General features: G+C 44.3%; 2 protein-coding genes across 2 annotated transcripts in view; one reads left to right on the plus strand and one right to left on the minus strand.

The window, feature by feature from the left end:
* brm (ATP-dependent helicase brm) overlaps positions 1-10,993 on the minus strand; it is a 243,139-nt gene extending 232,146 nt beyond the window's left edge. Inside the window, exon 1 of the mRNA XM_080272398.1 lies at positions 10,828-10,993. The gene's annotated coding sequence lies outside the window, so the exon portion shown is untranslated. The remainder of the gene's footprint in view (positions 1-10,827) is intronic.
* Positions 10,994-11,650: 657 nt separating this feature from the next.
* The window catches only part of LOC145399832 (uncharacterized), a 195,256-nt gene continuing 185,973 nt past the window's right edge, over positions 11,651-20,933 (plus strand). Inside the window, exons 1-2 of the mRNA XM_080272399.1 lie at positions 11,651-11,699; positions 11,791-11,899. The gene's annotated coding sequence lies outside the window, so the exon portion shown is untranslated. The remainder of the gene's footprint in view (positions 11,700-11,790; positions 11,900-20,933) is intronic.

The following is a 20,933-nucleotide window of genomic DNA, read 5'->3' on the forward strand; positions in this document are numbered from 1 at the left end:
ACAAAATTTAACATAAATAGACTTGTTTGTTTTTGCTTTAGAAAATGGTTAGAAGAGTGGGACAAGTTAAAGTGCTAAGTGCAACACTTAGTAAGTTACAATGGAGCATAAGTTAGACGAGTGTGCACTGTGAAGAGAACGGACTTCTGAGTGCGATTGACTAAGTTCAGTGCAAGACTTCAAGAACAGTGTACTGGAAGTGCTTCAGGAAATCCTTCTTACTGTCAGAGTCCGAGAGGAGGTGGTTATTCATCGAGATGGCCATGGACTTGCTGTAAGTAAGCAGAATGTTCATACTGTACTTTTTTCCATACTATACTTAGGTACCTCAAACACCTCATTTCACTCTTTAATGTCCTTTATTGGTGTGAATAGGGTGTTAGGAGCTATGCATGTGCAGTAGGAAGGTGTTTTCCTGAGTTAGGCTAGGTTAGGGTCCATAAGTACCAGTCCAGGAGCCAGTAACTAGAATGTTTAATATTGTATGAACCTACCTCTAAACCCCCATTTTATGCTTCTTTTGCATTTATTTCAGTCATTTATGTGCCTTATTGGTGTGATTTGGGTCTTAAATAGGTGTTATGCATGTCCAGAAGGAGTTGTATAGGTGTTTCTCTGAGTTAGGGTCCATAAGTACAAGTCCATAAGCTGGGGCCCAATATCCAGACAGGACCACTATCCGGACCTGCCTATGGCCCTATTATGTCAGATATTGGAGGGATTACTGTATATATATATATATATATATATATGCAGTATTATATATATATATATATATATATATATATATGTGTAATATATATATATATACACTAGGCTCGCACAGTGCGCGAAAGATTGGGCGGTCCACGACCTCGCGCACTGGGAATACATAATCTTATGGGAATAATTACATATGGGCAGTACCCTCTCATACATGGACATTCTTTGGCCCTTAGAGACATAAGAAAGGTCAAATTTTTCAGACATTGTACTACAGATATACTGTAGCTGCAATAACAAAAATATGGGCAGTCACCTTAACAACAGTAGACAACAGGCCTGATGGATTTAAACAACAAGAGTTCTGAGACGCAGCAACGCACTTACAGTGCCCCCGCCACCACCCCGGCCGCACCACGCTTGTTTAACGGTTGCCAATGTTGTATTATTCCAGGCTTTGACGAAGAAATTTACGGCCTGTTGAATGTTACATTTCTTCCAGAATGCAGCAACAGTCATTATGGTGGGGGTTGCAGGTATGCCAGGTGAAGCAGGTGAGTCAGCTGGGGCTGTGAAGGTGGAAAGGGAGGCGGCTGGTGAGTCAGGTGGGGCAGTGGAGGATGGCGGTGGGCGAGTCAGGGGAGGTGGTGAGGGGAAGATCCTCCCTCTCCTCCTCGCTACTGCTCGCATTTTCGGCAATTTCCTTCATCTCTTCTTGCTTGTTTGTTTCATTCCTCATCTTGTTATGGACGTATTGGCAGTATAACAACTCGGTATTCACGAAATAAACATCATTATTATAGAAACTGGGCATCTATTCTAACTTACTGTTATTGCCGAAAACGTTATTATTGAAGCTGTTATTGGCGATATCTTATTGTAGACACCTCTTGAGCACCTTCCCCATGAGCCTCTAGGTCACTATTGGCGCATTGTGTCGGGGGGGGGGAGGGGGGGTCGTGTACTGATGGAAAATGGCGTTTTTAAGCCACTTCTTGCCTCTACCTCGTGTTTTATGGGGTAAACTCGCGCACTCAAGGTTTTTCGTTATGATTTTTGGTCACTCGTGCACAATGAGATTCGCGCACTGTGATGACACGCACTGGGCGAGCCTACTGTATATAATATATGGTGAAGTGCTTGAAAGGGTACAGCAGGGAAGAAAGGTTGCTGGTTCTTTGAAAAGCAGTGATAAGAAACAGGGAAGTGAGCATGGAAGTGAAAAAGTTACTACATGACAGTATTGTGATACCAACTCTAACGCTTGGAAGCGAAGCTTGGACGTTGTTGGAAGGACACAAGTCAAGAGTGAGAGCAGTGGAAATGAGTTATTTAAGAGGAGCCTGTGGAGTCACATGGAGAGACAGGCTGGTGAATGAAGATATAAAGGAGCATTGTGGTGTGGATGTGGATGTGATAGAAAGCGTTATGAGGAGCACACTGAGGTGGTTTGGCCATGTGGAGAGGATGGAGGGTGAAAGACTGACGAAGAGAGTGTATGTGAGTGAGGTGGAGGGGGGAAGAGGGAGGGGGAGGCCAAGGATGAGATGGAGGGATGGGGTGGAGAGGTACATGAGAGAGGGGGGTGTGAGTTGGGAGCGGGGCAGTGAAATGGTGGGGGACAGGGCAACGTGGAGGCGATTTGTTTGTGCCCACCCCAAACGGGATTGAGGCGTCTGGCAATAGATAGATAGTTAGACAGATATATATATATATATATATATATATATATATATATATATACATATATATATATATATATATATATATATATATATATATATATAAGTATATCTATCTATCTATCTATCTACTGCCAGACGCCTCAATCCCGTTTGAGGTGGCCACAAACAAATCACCTCCAAGTCGCCCTGTCCCCCGCCATTTCACTGCCCCGCTCCCAACTCACACCCCCTCTCTCATATACCTCTCCACCCCATCCCTCCATCACCTCCTCGGCCTCCCTCCCTCTTCCCCCTCCACCTCACTCACATACACTCTCTTCGTCAGTCTTTCACCCTCCATCCTCTCCACATGGCCAAACCACCTCAGTGTGTTCCTCATAACGCTTCCTATCACATCCACATCCACACCACAACGCTCCTTTATATCCTCATTCGTCAGCCTATCTCTCCACGTGACTCCACAGGCTCCTCTTAAATAACTCATTTCCACTGCTCTCACTCTTGACTTGTGTCCTTCCAACAATGTCCAAGCTTCACTTCCGTACGTTAGAGTTGGTATCACAATACTGTCATGTAGTAACTTTTTCACTTCCATGCTCACTTCCCTGTTTCTTATCACTGCTTTCAAGGAACCAGCAACCTTTCTTCCCTGCTGTACCCTTTCAAGCACTTCACCCTCCAAACCTCCATCCTTACTCATCACACTACCCAAATACTTAAACGTACTCACATTTTCCAATTCCTCACCATCTAACCTTGTTGTACATTCACTAACTTCACCTCTCTCAAAGACCATCACTTTACTCTTCCCTACATTCACCTTTAGGTTCCGTTTCTTACACACTCTCTCAAACTCATCCACCAAGCCTTGCAGCTCCCCTTCGTCTTCACTCAACAACACAGTATCATCTGCAAACAACAGTACAGGCAGTTTCCAAACACTATCCTCTCTCACCAGGGCCACTCCAACATCCACTACCCTACCTTGTACCTCTTTTATTACCCCATCCATGTACAGACTGAACAACCAAGGAGACATGACACATCCCTGTTTCAAACCAACTTTCAAAAGAGAAAAATTCACTTAGTTCACCATCCACACGCACTGCAGCCTTCGCACCATCATACATACTCTTCACAGAATTCAACAACTTCCCATCTACTCCATATATTCTTAACACTTTCCACAATCCTTGTCTATCCACCCTGTCATATGCTTTCTCCAAATCCATGAAAGCCGCATACAACTTCTTTCCCTTCTCTAGAAACTTTTCCACTAAAGATCTAAGAATGAATATCTGATCTACACAACCTCTTCCCTTCCTAAAGCCTCCCTGTTCTTCTCCAACTAATTTCTCTGTTCTTTCTCTAACTCTGTCTATAAGTATCCTACCATACACTTTTCCTATTATACTGAGAAGACAAATGCCCCTATGATTACCACACACTTCTTTTTCCCCTTTTCCTTTGTACAAGGGAATAATTATACCTGACTTCCAACCCTCCGGGACTCTACCTTCCTCCCAGGCCAATCTGCACATCTTCCACATCCATTCTACTACTATCTCTCCCCCATGCTTCAGCATTTCACCACACACTCCATCAATTCCTGGGGCTTTCCCCGATTTAACTTTCTTCATTGCTTCCACAACTTCTATCCTACTGATTTCTTCCTGTCTTCTCACCTCCCTCCTTCTCCCAGCCATTCCCCAGCCACTTATACTCGCATTACTTCCATCCTCTACGTTCAACAATTCCTTAAAGTGTTCTCTCCATCTGCTCACTTTTTCTCCCTTCTCCACTAGTAATCTACCATTTTTATCTTTCACTCCCCTGCTAACTTCACTTCCACCCTGTCTTACTCTTTTCACTTCTCTCCAGAACATTTTCTTACAGTCCCTCCACTTTACACTCAAATTCCTTCCAAATTCCTCATCCACTCTCTTCTTACTCTCTCTTACTAATCTTTTCACCTCTCTCTTCCTTTCCACATATAACTCTCTCTTCCGCCTCTCAACTTCTTCCACGCCCCTATTTCTCACCCATTCATTGTATGCTTTCTTCTTTTGTGCCACAGCCTGTTTCACCTCTTCAGTCCACCACGCTGTACAGTATATACAGTATATATATATATATATATATATATATATATATATATATATATATATATATATATATATATATATATATATATATTTTAAGGGTTTCATGGTCATAAGCCCCCTCCCTATCCCCACTGAATCCATGTTACCATGTACAGATCTCATTATATGATAGGTTTTCATTTAACATAGGCCTAATCCTGCCATATAGTGAATCAGCACTAAACCATCACAGAAATTTTGTCAACCCTGAATACGAAAGCATGCACACCCAGACAAGAGCATTTGTGGCACGACATAAAAAGAATGAGTGAAGTGTTCTGGTATTCAGGTGAGGTACTTGAGACAGCACCTTATGGTATCTGTTCATGAAAGAATGCAAGGGACATGAGCTTCACTTCTTCCTGGTTCAAGCTGTAAAACTACATCCACTGTAGTCAGGTGCAGTGATCTCCAAGTCGACGCGGCTCTCATTCCCAGTAATGCTAATGTGGCTGAAGAGGCCTAAACTACACCTTCTCCCTATGGTAAGCTACTTTTCAAGGTTTCAGAAGCTTTCCAGGTTAGGTTAATGATACAGGAAAGGGTTTACCCCCCAGTTAGGACAAGACTAGGTTTAGTTTGGCTATGATAGGTTAGTTAGGGCAGTTTATGTTCAATTCAGGCAGGTTTTTAATGTACAGCATATATATAATTAGTGAAGAGTAAATGCTTGCTTTAAGAATTTGATAACGGAAAGTTAAATTTGGTAATGAAAATTTTGGAGTTTGATTATGGGGCTGAGTTCAGATCTGGCAAACCTAATCATCACCCAACCATGCAATGGCGAAACATTCACTCAGGTTGGTGAGCACATGACTATGCTTGAAAGGGGTAATGGTAATAGTAGGGGTCTTGAGTGGAGCCAAGGTGGTGCTGCAGTATTCCACGAGGCCAAAAAGAAATGCAAATGGATGAAGAGGCAACCGATCAGCAGGGCAAAATGCAGGAGATGGGCAGCTCAGCCGGTCTGCCTGACGGCACATGGTTTGAATTGTTGAAATGATGGGGATAATCATGTCGAACAAGGAAAAAGGGTACACTGTACTGCATATGGATTTATAAATGTCAAAATAACGAACTGTCGAATAACAAACGGTCGAAAAACGAGGGTTTGGTGTACACCACTTTCCCTGACGGTTTTTTCAATAATTCTCTGAAGGAAGGATCCATGAGTGATGCAACAGTGAGGAATGGCACCACCTGGTTCACCAGCCTGAACCACGATTGGATATCCATGAGGGAGAGGCATGGCAGCATCTGGAAATTGGATATACCCCTACTGCTTAGCAAGTCCTAGCTAGGCTGATACTCCTCCAAGCCGAGCTGATAAATTGTGAAGGTCACGCTTCTCCTGCAGAAGCAGAATTTGTCTGAGTGAAGCGTGATCCCATTTTCTGCACACATTTGCTGGAACTGGTATGCGTGCCAGAATGCATCAGCGATGCTATGGTCGTGCAGGAGCACGTTGTCGACACATTTCAGTTTCCTGGGGATCTCTGCTGTTGCATTGTCGAAGCACTTGGTAAGGGTGCCCCTGCCCTACACAGTGGCCCATGGGTGTGCGCCAGTACAGGATGCAGCCCCACAGGGTGATGAAGATGGTTTGCTTCTTGCTCTCCTCATCCAGGGGGATCTGGTGGAACCCCGAATACACGTCTGCTACTGTTTTGACTGTGTGATTTGGCACGCTGGTGACTGCGTCGAATGGCGGGCAGGTGTAGTCTCCTGCTGGATTGCCTGGTTGAGTCGCTGATGGTCCACTGTCCTGCGCGGCTGCCCGTCCTTCTTCAAGACCACCACCATACGGGAACACAACTCTGTGGGTTCCCTAGCCAGTACAGGCTCGATGATACCCTTCCTTATGTCCTCTTCCAACTGCTGGCACACTTCATCATAGAAGTGGTGGGGGATGGACGCTGGCGTGTGCACCACATGGGGCTTTGAACAGGGGCGCAGTGAATGTGGTGGGCTGGCCCTTTCATCTCTGGAAGGGGGGCACGATTCACTGTGAATGTCGTCCACCCAAAGTGCTCCAGGAACCACTTTTCCAGCAGGTTCACATTTTCTTCCGTCAGGGTGTATCAGGGAGTATCAAGTTGGGTGGGGATTGGGGGCTCTTCTACCTGTTCAATGGCCTCTGCAGTTTACAAGCAAGTTGGGGATGTCACATGGCACCACGCCCAGCACTTCGCACACCTGCAGTGACACATACAACCGCTGCACCCCATCAGCGAAGTACAGGTTCGCCATAGCAGACCTTCTGCTCATGTTGAAGCGGCATTCCTTGCATCCCACAATGATTATGCTCCCGTCCGCTAGGTGACTAACACTCAAGATAGGTCTCTATAGATTTTGTGGAGTCACCCCGAGGCCCCAGATGAGGTGGTGTCCTGTTATGCACACCTGTGCGCCTGTATCAGCTATTGCCAACACCTCACATGCTGTGGGTGGGTCGTCACACTTCACTTCCACCCCGAGGCACGCTAATGCCTTGGGGCTGGCTACTGTGACGTTGACGGTGGTCTTGGCAGGGCTGGGCTGCACCACCAACCTACACACTCACCGGAAGTGGCAGACCCTCCTACATCTGCAGCACGAAGCCTTGATGGCAGGGCACCAGTGCTCCCCGTAGAACTTGCCGCCATTGCACCTCCGGCAGCCTTTTGCTGGTGGGAGAGGGCCACAAGACTGGGATGGCTCTGCATCCGCCTTCCGCACCCAAGTGGAACCGGCCATTTCCGTTTCCTTCTCGTCACTCACTGAAGCACTTGCCACATCACTATGGCCGAGCACTCCCGCAGTTTTCTCCGCCAATTCAAACACTTCACAGGCATTTGTGATTTCTTCCACAGATTGCAACACTGGAAGTTGCTACAGCACTTTTGTTTTCATACTGAGGTTAAGCAGCCCCATCACAAGCTTTTCTGATAGAATGAAATCGTCAAGATTTATAGAACACTGGGGGCATTTCCAATCACACAATACTGCCTTGGCTCTACATTTTACCACATATGAACACACACTATCACAGGGTTCCTGCGTGTATATGAAGAAGTCTGACCATGCTCCCACAGTGCACCTGGGGCCCACCACCATCTTCCTCACCACCCCGATGGCTTCCTCTGTGCACATGGCCTTGAATCTATGCTTGGCCACCCATGCATCCACACATTGCTGCACTTCAGGATTACAGCAATCTCACGTGCCGTTAACCCGCAGCGAAGGGTGGGACACACCCATAACCACTGTTGCAGCACTTGACACCGCGAGCCCACGCCTCGAACTGGGATGGTGACATTCCCAAATAGCCTTACTTGGAGCTGCAGATGGTGCCAGCACTCGCCACTGGGCCTGTGCCTCCAGGTGAAGGGTTGGGTACATCAGCTGGTAGGCTGTCCCCATTCCTGGAGGTTGTAGCTGGGGTGCTGGCACATTGTACATGTTGCTGCATACCATACTTGATATCCTGGCACCATGCGGTGGAACCAGTTTTTTAACTCCGGGTTTGCCTGCTCGAGCACTGGTGGTGTCATCCATGGGTCACCCATGGGACTCCACCGTGCCATGTTGGGGTGAAAACCAGGAGAAGATGGAAACAGCAAGGCCAGCTTGAGATTTCATGTAATAAGTCCAAGCAAGGGTGCATCCTCTCTCAAGTGTGGCCTGAGTCAGACGGCCCACCAAGCCCCAGGCATGGGCGGTGGTGGGGAAACTTCCCATGCAAATACAAACTCCAATATTAATATTCCAATATTAGATACCCAATGTAATATTGCTAAGTAACAAACCCGGTACTGAAAAAACATTATGTTTGTGTACTTTTATGAGACTTTCTACTGTGTACGGTATCCGAATACTAGCCTTTCACAGACTGGTGGAGGCTCCACAACGAATGGACCCGAAAGAAATACGAGTATCGTTGTCTGATGCATTTTTTCATAAAAAACTAATATCTGAAGACTGATGTTATAGCTAGTTGATATAACTACAGTAACACACCCATCCATCCATCCATTGCCAGACGCCATGTATCCCAAATGGGGTGGCCAAGGGCTTAGAGTTAATTGTTTTACAGGGAGGGGCACTAATCCTCCACCAACCCCACTTGACACGTAGGGATGCCAACAGCATCTGGTGTTCCCAGGCGGTCACCCATCCAAGTACTAACCAGACCCAACGACACCCCATTTAAAAAAAAAAAAAAATGTTCATGTACTTCCGGTAATACTATACCCATTAATAAACCAAACATCACTCATTATGGTAGATGTTATAAAACATTTGTTACTTCTCCAGTTATTTTTACGTAAGCCTTTTTTACAATACTTAGCATTCATCACAATTCTGCTTAGGCTACTTCCAGTTTCAAGTAGGCACATGGTGAGGCTGCCGTAAGATAGCTACCCCGGTACATTCCGATGACATTTCCTATTCGTTATTTTTTGCCTTCATACGAATTTCTTCACTCCTGAATATATTAATGAAAATTGTGTGAAGTGGATTTTCCAGCCATACCATTCACCACATTCATTACATTCCAGTTTCTAAATATTCTCTGTCTATCTGTCTATCTATTGCCAGAAGCCTCAATCCCGTTTGGGGTGGCCACAAACAAATTGCCTCCAGGTCGCTCTGTCCCCCGCCATTTCACTCCCCTGCTCCCAACTCACACCCCCCTCTCTCATATACCTCTCCACTCTATCCCTCCATCTCATCCTCGGCCTCCCCCTTCCTCTTCCCCCCTCCACCTCACTCATATACACTCTCTTCGTCAGTTTTTCACCCTCCATCCTCTCCACATGGCCAAACCACCTCAGTGTGTTCCTCATAACGCTTCCTATCACATCCACATCCACACCACAACACTCCTTCATATCCTCATTCGTCAGCCTGTCTCTCCATGTGACTCCACAGGCTCCTCTTAAATAACTCATTTCCACTGCTCTCACTCTTGACTTGTGTCCTTCCAACAACGTCCAAGCTTCACTTCCATAGGTTAGAGTTGGTATCACAATTCTGTCATGTAGTAACTTTTTCACTTCCCTGCTCACTTCTCAATATTCTCAACACATGGAAAATACTGGGTTTGGTGTTGTTTTCTTCTATCAGTTTACTTCATTCAGGCTTTCACCACCCAGAACTGCCAACCCCACTGCATCAACAGAGGCAGACGTCCCAAAGCCTCTCAGAGCAGAGCTTCCAGTTTTAAGGAAATTTCCTTAGATTGAGAAACCTGAGATTATATGAAGAAATTTTTAAGGATACAGGGATTTTAAAGAAAATCTGAAGAAATTTGATGGAATTTGCTTGAAATATCTGAGGATTTTTAATGATTTTTCGAGAAAAGCAGAGTAGGCAGTGGCTGAATCGGTAGAGAGGCGGCCTACAGTCCTGATGGACCCAGGTTCGAATCCCGGCTGGGGCAGGGAACAGTTTAAGGATTTGAATTTCATAAAAAACAGACTTTCCTGATCCACCAGAAGACCCGCCGACATGTTGTAAAAATACCCCCGCTAATACCAATACACCAGTCCTGTATGAGACAGCCCTAGCATGTATTCAATAAGGACGGTGGGTGTTAGCGCGGAAGTGGTGACATGAGGAGGTGTAGGAGGACTACTGGGCCCTGGGACAGGCTACTGCCCCCGAGATATAGGCCCTCAAGCCTTTGCCCAGAGCCGGACACAAAAAAAAAGAGAGAAAAAAAAAAAAAAAGCTAACAATCAACTGTCTGGGGGAGGCTATATGATGTCTTTGAATCGAATCGGACGGTTTGCAGTATTCTGTATAGCATGTATTAACTGCAAAGCTTATGAATGTGTGGTCATTGTATTTTATGTCTGCAAGTAAAAGTGATGTTATTATGTCTTTGTTTAAGAGTTTTGGCCTGCTCAATAATTTTAAATGTTCGATTTACTATCTGAGGAAATATGATCAAATTTAGAGAAATTTTTACAGTTTTCCAAGGAAATTCCGCGAACAAGAACTGAGAGCCCTGTTTCAGAGTGACTGTGAAATCCAGAGATGCCTTTGGTTGTTCCGAAAGGTTAAGGAAGACTGAAAATGTCCCTAAGTATACACATGGTACAGAGAATATTATATCATATGAGATGAAAGAAGAACAAAAGGCCATATTGTAGTTTTAATGATACCAACTTGCTAGGATGATGTAAACGGTGAGACAACACGAGCATTTCTCAAATCGTGTAAACACAAACTGGTAAATATACCGCATACAATCTACCGGTGGGCTAGAGTACCTGTAACAAACTCTTACACGGCTTTGTGTTCCTCACCTTTACCAGTGAAAGGCCTGAGATACTTGTGGAATATAAGGTATCAATATTTCCCTTCCATACAACATCCAAAAGTAGACTTCGGCATCCCGATAGCGCTCCGGCCCTTGTTCCACCAACTTTTATGCAACGAATACGCCTTGTATTTTCAAGTCTGTTAACTGAACTGCCACTGATGTAGGGTATATATGGCTGTTACTATCAATCTACACAATGAATCACGAAACCGTACAGAATTTTCAAGAATTCGCCATGCTGTTACACACGCACACAATCATAGCGGTGGCAACAAACCTCACTAGGCTTGCTGCTGTGCCACTTCCTCATTTCAAAGTATTGTGAATTGAAGCTTGTTTAGTATATTTACCTTGGCAATATGGTACGAGGCTAGCTTTGGTCATTAACTTGTCGTGAATACTGTACAATACCAACTTGAAATTACAAAATGTGTTTGATTGAGACTTGGCATATCAGTAAAGCTGCAGAGGCGTTTGGGCGTACCGTATCATTTGCAGTCATTGTTTTCCACTGCTATACTTTGTTATCCTATTTATAACTGTTTATGGCATGTAAAAAGGCTTATTTTCATACCATGCTATATTTCGTTATTTTCATAATCATATGTATGAAAACATTCATATATGCTTTAAGTAATCATTTCCAATACATGACACATTTTCAGATAAACATAATCATTGTAGATGATATTTAAAAGTAACTTTTAAATATTACTCTTACAACAAGTCCCAGTTGTTTGTCTAATGGTGTTTCAGTAAACGCTGAAATGGCTGTCGGATTCGTCAGTCTGTGAGTGGTTCTAACTGGCGTTACGTGACGCACTATTCATGCAACGACGGTCAACTTACAGTGAGGTATTTACGCTGCTGTACCATGATTGATACATGTAATTGTGACGTGTCTAATAGCTCATACATTAAGGCAGTGCATTTCTTTTTGTTCCAGTTGTGTTTCTGCCCACTGCCTCCCGATGTCCATACCAAGTGAATCTAGTTGTTGAATTGTAGTGTGGGAAATTTGCATAGACTGTGGCCCATTCTAACCGTTTCTGTAGGTAAGAGGCAAAATAATGTATATCCTAAACGTGAAAAATATTATATATAAACCAAACGATTCGATGAATCTGTGAGTAGCCACTTTGGAGCCGTGCTTGGACGGATACCAAACTTCCAAAGTCAGGCCCGCCACAGCTAGAGCGGTTACACATGATAATCCAATACATTAACGCACCATGGCAGCTACAGTTGAGCTTGCATGATCAGTGAAATTACAATTAGCAGGGTCGAGTTACTAGTACCAGTATATATGGAAAGTTGTAAAGGCCAAAGTAAACTACTACTCACTTGGTTTACTCACATTTTTTTTTCTTTTTACTGAACTTGTGGATTGCACAATTCCTTTTTTTCATCCTGTGTGCAAAAAATGAAGAAAAAAGTTTTTTTTAGTTTTATTATAAACTTAAAGATAAACATCCAGGGCATCATCTGGTAAAAAAAAAAAAATAATAATCTCTCCACCTTTGCATAAGGCCATGCATAAAGGCCGGTTCATACGAGCTAAATAGCGGCCTTTTTTTTTTTTTGCCGATTTGCAGGAGAATGCCAATTTTGTCATTTCTCTCGGCAAGGTGTTCACTTGCTGGTGCAGTGGCAACGTTCTCGCTTGCCAACTGGTGGACGGGAGTTCGCGCCTCGCTCAAGTTGCGAATAGTTTCACTGACGAAGTGGGTGGTTACTGTCCCCCTGGAGCAAGGGGACGGGTGTGTGCGTGTGTGAAGGTCACAGCCTTGCCCTTAGATCGGACTATATGAGCTCTCAGCTCCCTTCTGGGAGGGTAAAAGCTGACGATCACGACCATCATGTGATCCTGACCGACCCGGTGAATTACAGGTGAATTACACGTACGAGGACTGCAGAGGCAGGAATGCAGCAACAGTGTTTACAAAGATGGACCACTGTACTGGTACTAGATGTGCAGCTCTTGCTCTTGCACTTTGCCTACTTCAAGATGAGGCCTCACGGCCGCGATTTAGCTCGTTTGAACAAGCCTTTACTGTCACCCAGCTTTCCAGTGGCTTCAGGGGCTGTATGCATGAATTTTCTTAAGCATAGAATCACGTATAAAATTTCTGATGTGTACCTTTAATATACTTAAATAATCATTCTTTATACTTATGGTCATACCAGATACACTTAAAGTCGAATGAACGTTAAAGTGATAGTAGTAGTAGTAGTGTAAACACTCAAGATGTATTCATCTTCGTTCCCAGAGCTTTGCCCTGTTCGATGTTTCCATTTAAATCGGCCTGGTCTCTTTCTCCTGATTCCGGCAAAAAAAGACCGACATGTCGGTCTCTCCATACCGGCAAAAAAACCATCCAGAATTTCTACTGGGGAGCAAATTCCGGCAAAAAACGGTCGCAGTTTTGCTTGTGTGAACCGGACTTAAGTTTACGAAGGGGAGTAGTGAAAAAATGAAAAAACAGGGATAACTCAGTCCCCCATCCCTTTCTATTCTCTGTCTTTTGTAGGAACTAAAAAAACGAATGAGGGGGTCCCTAGTCCCCTCACCCCACCCCTTTTAGTCGCCGTTTATGACACAGAGGGAATATGGTGGCAGAATTCTTCTTAACACAACCAGGCTTCAGATTAGTAGTACCACCCCATAGTGCGGCCAGATTATGTCCCCCTGCCGCAGGGGGGGGGGGCACACCTATAAAGGTAAGGGTGATAATTATGAATGTACTAGCTTTAGGGGTATAAGTCTGTTGAGTGTTATAGGTAAGGTGTGTGGTAGAGTGTTAATTGAGTGAGTTAGGGTACAGAAGGAGTGATTGGTGATGAGCAGTGTGGCTTTAGGAGACAGAGGAGGATGCATGGATCAGGTGTTTGCTGTGAGACGTGTATGAAAAGTATTTAGCAAAGGGTAAGGATGTGTTTTGGGCGTGTGTTGATTTAGAGAAAGCATATGATAGGACTGATAGGAAGGCTTTGTGGACTGTTTTAAGATTGTGTGGACTTGATGGTAGGTTGCTAAAAGGAGTGAAAAGTTTATATGTTAATAGTAGGTGGGGGCACTCACCATCCACTCACTCGGTGTAGTGCTGCTCTTGGGTGTCTCCCCTGTCCTCTCCTCCATCCTTCTTTCCTTCCATCTTCTTCTATATTTCTTTCCTTCATTCTTTCCTTGTCCTTCTGCCCACGGGTGACTTTACACTCCCTCTTCTGTCTTTCATTCCTTCATTCTTCCCTCTTTCTTCTGCCTATGGGTGACTGTACACTGGGTGACAAGCCAAATGGTTTCCTGTACATCAGGAAACTATTTACTACGCTGGGTGGTAATCATATAACCAAATTTTGGCGCATGGTGGTTTAGTGGGTAGTTGTTGTGCTCCAGTCGGATTGAGCCAGTGAAGGTTTGTATCCAAGGGGTGGTTGGGATTTGTTGCTCACGTAGTGCCACTCAGGGATGAGTGAGGTTGGTCACTCTCATCTTAAATGTCGGGACCAGCTGCCTGGCCCCGGGCTCCTGCACTCCTCGTGGGGCAGCATAGGAGTGGATGATGGATGGATGTAGAGCATGTGTAAGAGTGGGAAATGCTGTGAGCGATTGGTTTCCCATGAGAGTGGGGCTACGGCAGGGATGTGCGATGTCGCCTTGGTTGTTTAATATTTGTATGGATGGTGTTGTAAGGGAGGTGAATGCAAGTGTGTTCAGTGGAGGTCTGAGTCTGGTGAATGCTGATGGTAGAGAGTGGAATCTGAAGCAGCTGCTGTTTGCGGATGATGCTGAACTGGTGGCTGATTCAGAGGAGAAACAGTTGGTAGAGGAGTTTGGAAGGGTGTGTGACAGGAGGAAATTGAAAGTAAATGAGAATAAGAGTAAAGTGACGAAGTGTACGAGGTTGGTAGATGGTAGGAGGATGAATATAGTTTTGAATGGTGAGTTGCTTGAGGAGGTAGAGTGTTTTAAGTATTTAGGGTCACATGTTGCTGTGGATGGAAGAATAGATGTAGTAGTGAAGTTCAGAATGAATGAAGTAGGAAAGGTGCCGGGAGGAATGAAAAAAGTGTCTAGATGTCATTTGCTTAGAATAGATGTAAAGAGAAGGCTGTATGAGAGTGTTGTGGTACCGACTGTCTTATATGGGGCTGAAACATGGAATATGGGTGTAGCAGAGAGGAAAAGTTTGAATGTAATGGAGGTGAGGTGTCTATGGAGTGATGCGTATGGATTGAGTGAGAAATGATGAAGTGCGAAGGAGAACTGGCGTTGTGTGGGAGATGGCTGATCAAGTTGAGCAGAGGGTGTTGCGATGGTTTGGGCATATGGAGAGAATGGGTGATGAGCAACTGGTGATAAAGATACTGGATCTGGTATGAGAGGTGTAAGGCTGAGAGGAAGACTATGAATAAGATGGGTGGACAATATGAAGAGAGCATTGGATGTGAGAAGGATGTCTGTTGAGCAGGGAAGAGTGGCTGTGCGTGATAGGAATGACTGCAGAGAAATTGTCTATCTATCTATCTATTGCCAGATGCCTCAATCCCATTCGGGGTGGTCACAAACAGATCGCCTCCATGTCGCCCTGTCCCTTGCCATTTCACTGCCCTGCTCCCAACTCACACTCCCTCTCTCATATACCGTACCTCTCCACTCCATCCCTCCATCTCATCCTCAGCCTCACCCTCCCTCTCCCCCCCTCCACCTCACTCACATACACTCTCTTCGTCAGTCTTTCACCCTGCATCCTCTCCACATGGCCAAACCACCTCAGTGTATTCCTCCTAACGCTTCCTATCACATCCATATCCACACCACAACTCTCCTTTATATCCTCATTTGTCAGCCTGTCTCTCCTTGTGACTCCACAGGCTCCTCTTAAATAACTCATTTCCACTGCTCTCACTCTTGACTTGAACGTCCAAGCTTCACTTCCATACGTTAGAGTTGGTATCACAATACTGTACAGTCATGTAGTAACTTTTTCACTTCCATGCTCACTTCCCTGTTTCTTATCACTGCTTTCAAGGAACCAGCAACCTTTCTTCCCTGCTGTACCCTTTCAAGCACTTCACCCTCCAAACCTCCATCCTTATTCATCACACTACCCAAGTACTTAAACGTACTCACATTTTCCAATTCCTCACTATCCAAATTGTGAATGAATAAATGATGATGATGCAGCCCTGAGGGGATATTCTCCCGCATTTGGTCTAATCAGCTGATCAGGTCAGGTGTGGGTAAGGGGATGGGTCCATTATGATGTGGCAGGGATAAACCAGCTCTACTGTCGGGCCTTGCTGTGGATGTCACTGATTGCACTGCGCAATAGGGATTGCACTACGCGGTGAGGATCTGTCCCTTCTCCCCTTGGAGCTAAGATGCGAATGAATGTGTTTGAGTGGATGAGTAAACTGGGAGTGTATCGTCCTGTCTCGGCTACCTCCCTTTCCTTGGGGGAATCAGCTTAAGTACGGTATATACTGTAGATAGATAAACATCCAGGGCATCATCTGATGAAAAAAAAACTCTATCTCTCTCTCCGTCTTTGCGTAGGATCATGTGTAAGTTTGCCTAGGGGTGGAATAGTTATTGGTGATGCATGGCCAGCACAGCCTGAGCTGTGGTTAGCAACATGATGCTACTCAGCCTGACCTGTGACTCGCAACATGACGCTACCCAGCCTGAGCTGTGGGTCACAATCCACGGGTTAATAGGTAGGCCTAGCGGTATTATTTCGGAAATACACCCAACTAACGCGAAGTGATATTCATGTTTGTCATTTAGTTTATGCAGTTTTGATAAATTTTTCTTCATATACATCCATCGCAAATGCACTTTTTAGTGCTAAGTAGAAAAGGAGTGGGGGAACCTACTTCAACAACTCCTTTCCCACCTTCAGCACATACCATGTCCCCCAGATAACAAAACTCCGCACACTTCATAAACTCAGCAGCAAAATGAATCCATTTATTCTGGCATTCTCAACACAGTGCCCACAAAAAAACAGTATTATCTCGCAGTCTACCTCTAATACTACTACATTTCTTTTTTGCCGTCTTGAAATACTACACAAGATGGAGTTACTTCCCACACCATTATGGCAAACTGCACATGACCACTTTCCCTCTGCTTCAGCAGTGCTGACACCAGCCCTAGATATCATGACTTTTATTTTATCCGCATTTACTCTCATACCTCTGTGCCCCATTCCATCTCTCCACTTCCTGAATCTTCCACCTCCCTTTCGTTCTCTGCAGTGTACACCAAGTCATCACCATACAACGTCTTCCATGGGAGTCCATTTCTGTAGTCACGTGAGAGCTTCAAGCACCATGATAAACAATAAAGGGCATATGATTGACCCCTGATGCATGCCTGCATTCACGGAAAACTCATAGCTCAAATCTCCATTCACTTTCACTTGGGTGCGACCACCCATATACATTACTATAACTAACTGGCCACCTTTAAATCCCAGGCTTTTACATTGCCTACTTTGCCACCTCCCAAGAAACTCTTGTCAAAGACCTTCACCAAATCAGTAAAATAATGTACTGGTCCATTTTCATTCTTGTATATTTTTCCTGAAACTGTTAGATAGTGCATGTGACATCAGTGGTCCCTTTGCCTGGCATAAACCCTAACTGCATCTTGTTGATATGTACTCTTTTCCATATCATACCTTCTAGGACTCTCTACAGAACCTTCATTATCTGGTTCTAAAGTTTTATGCCACTGTATTTTCCTCCTTCCAGGGCATCACCTTTCCCTACGTGTCAGCAAATAGGTTGACAGAGGGTTAGTGTACCTCCTAGTAAAATGACTAACCCAGAGACAAATTGCCATCCCTTACAGGATCATGGCATCTGGCTATAAATAGATAGACCCTTCCATTTATACAGTATACATTTACAATCACACTCCTTAGCAAGTCATCTGGGGCAGCACAGTCATGTACAGTATAATCAAATTTATCAAATCAGTAACTAAACCCACTCCTGTAGCTCCTGAGGCCCTTCAATATTTCAGTTGTCAATGCAGACACACCTGCCCCCTTCCCTAGCTGCATCTTGCCTCTCGCCTTTCTCATTGGAGCAGCATCAGTCAAAGTATAAGGGCCAAATACTGGATCTGCATACTCCAAACCTTCTCTGTTCCATTGAAAGATAATAGGCATTATACTGTACCTGCATTTAACTTTTTCCAGTGCCTAATTCAGCCACAAATCACTGAGAGTAAGTGTATTACGTTCAGTGTGTTGTTATCTGATGAGATCAGGCCACTCCCACAGCATGAATTGGCTATGTTGTGGTTGCATCAATCCCTCTGGTTACTGCAGTCCACTCGCTTAATATGCGAGAATTTGGGTGGTAGAAGACCTTCCTTTCTAGAAATTTCGCACTTTACAAATATCATACCTAATGGGGAAAATTCTAATTGGTGGAGTGACCACCTCAGAAGACACCCCTTTAGCCCCTAGTCTGTCATTTGGCTATGTTTTATGGGACACTAAACACATGTACAGTAAGTGTAAGCCATACAATAGCCCCTTTCCAAAAAATTCATGCAGGAAAGGCTTAGTTGACTTGAAGGAATGGGGTTCCAAAGTCAGGCAAGGCAGTTATGGTGCCCCGACCCCAGCACCCTCCAAATCACCCAACTCCATCTCACCACCACCACCAGCATGCTCCAGATCAGTCATGAACCCCTTACAGTCCAAGGCAGACACAACAGATGCACCATCGTCGTCGTCCTCAGTTGATGTTGAGGGCACTGGATCCTCTTCTTGTTGGGGTGGACTAAATAAGGTGGTGATGAGAGTCTGATGCCCTTGGTTCACTTCTTCGGCATGTCTGTCTTGGTAGTAATGGAGGCTGTTTTCTTTGGCATCCAGAACCTCTTGAACTCTCACATCACAATTTTTGTTCATTATCACTTGATCTTTACCTCGCCCGGACGGAGTCCAGTGAGGTATTGTTTTAGGTCGAGTTCTTTGTTTAATTCTTTGTTAGCAACGTTACAGAAAAATGGCTGAATGAAATTACATGAAACTTTCAGGATATGTGGGCTCTGGTCCCAAGAGTGATTAAATTTTGGAGGCAATCAAGTGACCTTGCAAGGTCAAAATCAAGGTCACAGATTTTCAGAGGGCTATAACTTGAAACGGTTGAAGATAGAGATATTTACCTTTATCAGCATAAAGGAACTCCCATATGCACTTTTAGTTGGTACCAAGGCCTTCACCTTGAGTGACCTTGAAAGGTTAAACTAAAGGTCATGAATATTCAGGGGGTTGTAGCTCAAAACTGGTTTGCAGATAGGTATTTACTATTATCAACAGATAGGAAGTCCCAGATGGGCTTGTAATTGGTACCATGACCTTTGACCTTAGGTTACCTTGAAAGGTCAAACTCAGGAACATGGTTATTCAGGGGGCTACATTTCAAAACTGGGTGAAGATTGAGAGATATTTACTATTATTGACATATAGGAAGTCGCATATGGGTTTTTAATTGGCACCATGGCCTTTGACCTTAAGTGACTTTGAAAGGTCAAACTTGAGGCCACGGATATTCAGGGGGCTATAACTTGAGACTGGTTGAAGATAGAGATATTTATTATTATCAAGATATAGGAAGTCTCATATGGGCTTTCCTTTGGCACCATAACCTTTGACCATGAGTGACCTTGAAAGGTCAAATGCAAGTGCACAGATTTTCAGAGAGCAATAGCTTGAAAATGTTTGAAATTAAAATAACTGCTTTCAGGCAAGGTTTGTTGTGCCTGGCACCACTTGTTTACCCATGGATTGCGAAATCACCTTTTTTTTTATCCCACCCCGTGGTGCAGAAAAAATGAAGGGAAACAATTTTTAGTTTTCCTTCATTATAAACTTGAAGATAAGCATCCAGGGCATCATCTGGTGAAAAAAAAAAAAAAAATCTCTCCGTCTTTGTGTAGTGCCATGCGTTACATAGGGGAGTAATGAAAAAATGAAAAAAAAAAAAAAATTGTTTTTGATTATTGTAAACTTGAAGATAAACATCCAGGGCATCATCTGGTGAAAAGAAAGAAAATCTCTTTCCGTCTTTGTGTAGCGCCATGCGTAAGTTTGCGTAGGGGTGGAGTAGTTAGTGGTGATACACGGCCAGCACAGCCTGAGCTGAGGCTCGCAACGCGACGCTACCTAGCCTGAGCTGTGGCTCGCAATCCACTGGTTAAACTTGTCAAAAGCTGCCAGGATTTTGTTAATGTTTCAGATCGGTAGATTTTCACTATCCATATTCGTGGCTTATGACAGTTATACAGATCATGACTCGCATCACTTCCTCACGCGTTCTACAAGGGTAGGTTGCGCTCTGTGATGCAATACAAGATTTGGCTCACTTTGCAGCCCCAATTTCACATTTTCAAAACCAACTCACACACTACCGATTATTTAATTTTTTCATCCCCCCATCACTCTCAAGGCATTTCGCGTCATGGAAACTGGCGTATTAAGCAGATGACCCATGCTTAAATCAACTTTACACCCTAGATACTTTTGTGCATTCCAAGCAACTTTGAAATTGTAAGGGATCTTTGGAAGATATTGTGTGAAATAGTGATCCTGTATGATTTTGAGGTGGAGCTGGATTTGATGGAAAATACCAATGCCCTACTTGATAAAGATACGTTGCATCTATTCTGTATTCACACAGATTCAGTACTGGGGGAGGCGGTGGCTCAGTCGGTAGAGAGGTGGCCTGCAGTCCTTAGGACCCAGGTTCGAATCCCGGCTGGGGCAGGGAACAGTTTAAGGATTTGAATTTCATAAAATCAGGCTTTACTGATCTATCAGATAACCCGCTGACATGTCGTAAAAATACCCCCGCTAATACCAATACACCAGTCCTGTATGAGACAGCCCTAGCATGTATTCAATATGGACGGTGGGTGTTAGCGCCGAAGTGGTGACATGTAGAGGTGTATGGTATGGAGGAGGACTGCTGGGCCTTGATAGCAGGCTGTGAAGCCTATGCCCAGAGTTGGACACAAAAAAAAAAAAAAAAAAAAAAAAAAAAAAAACACTTATGATATAT

This window comes from Coenobita brevimanus, chromosome 50, assembly GCF_032717465.1.
Source record: "Coenobita brevimanus isolate Jiangsu-jjx chromosome 50, ASM3271746v2, whole genome shotgun sequence".
Taxonomy (NCBI): Eukaryota; Metazoa; Arthropoda; class Malacostraca; order Decapoda; family Coenobitidae; genus Coenobita; species Coenobita brevimanus.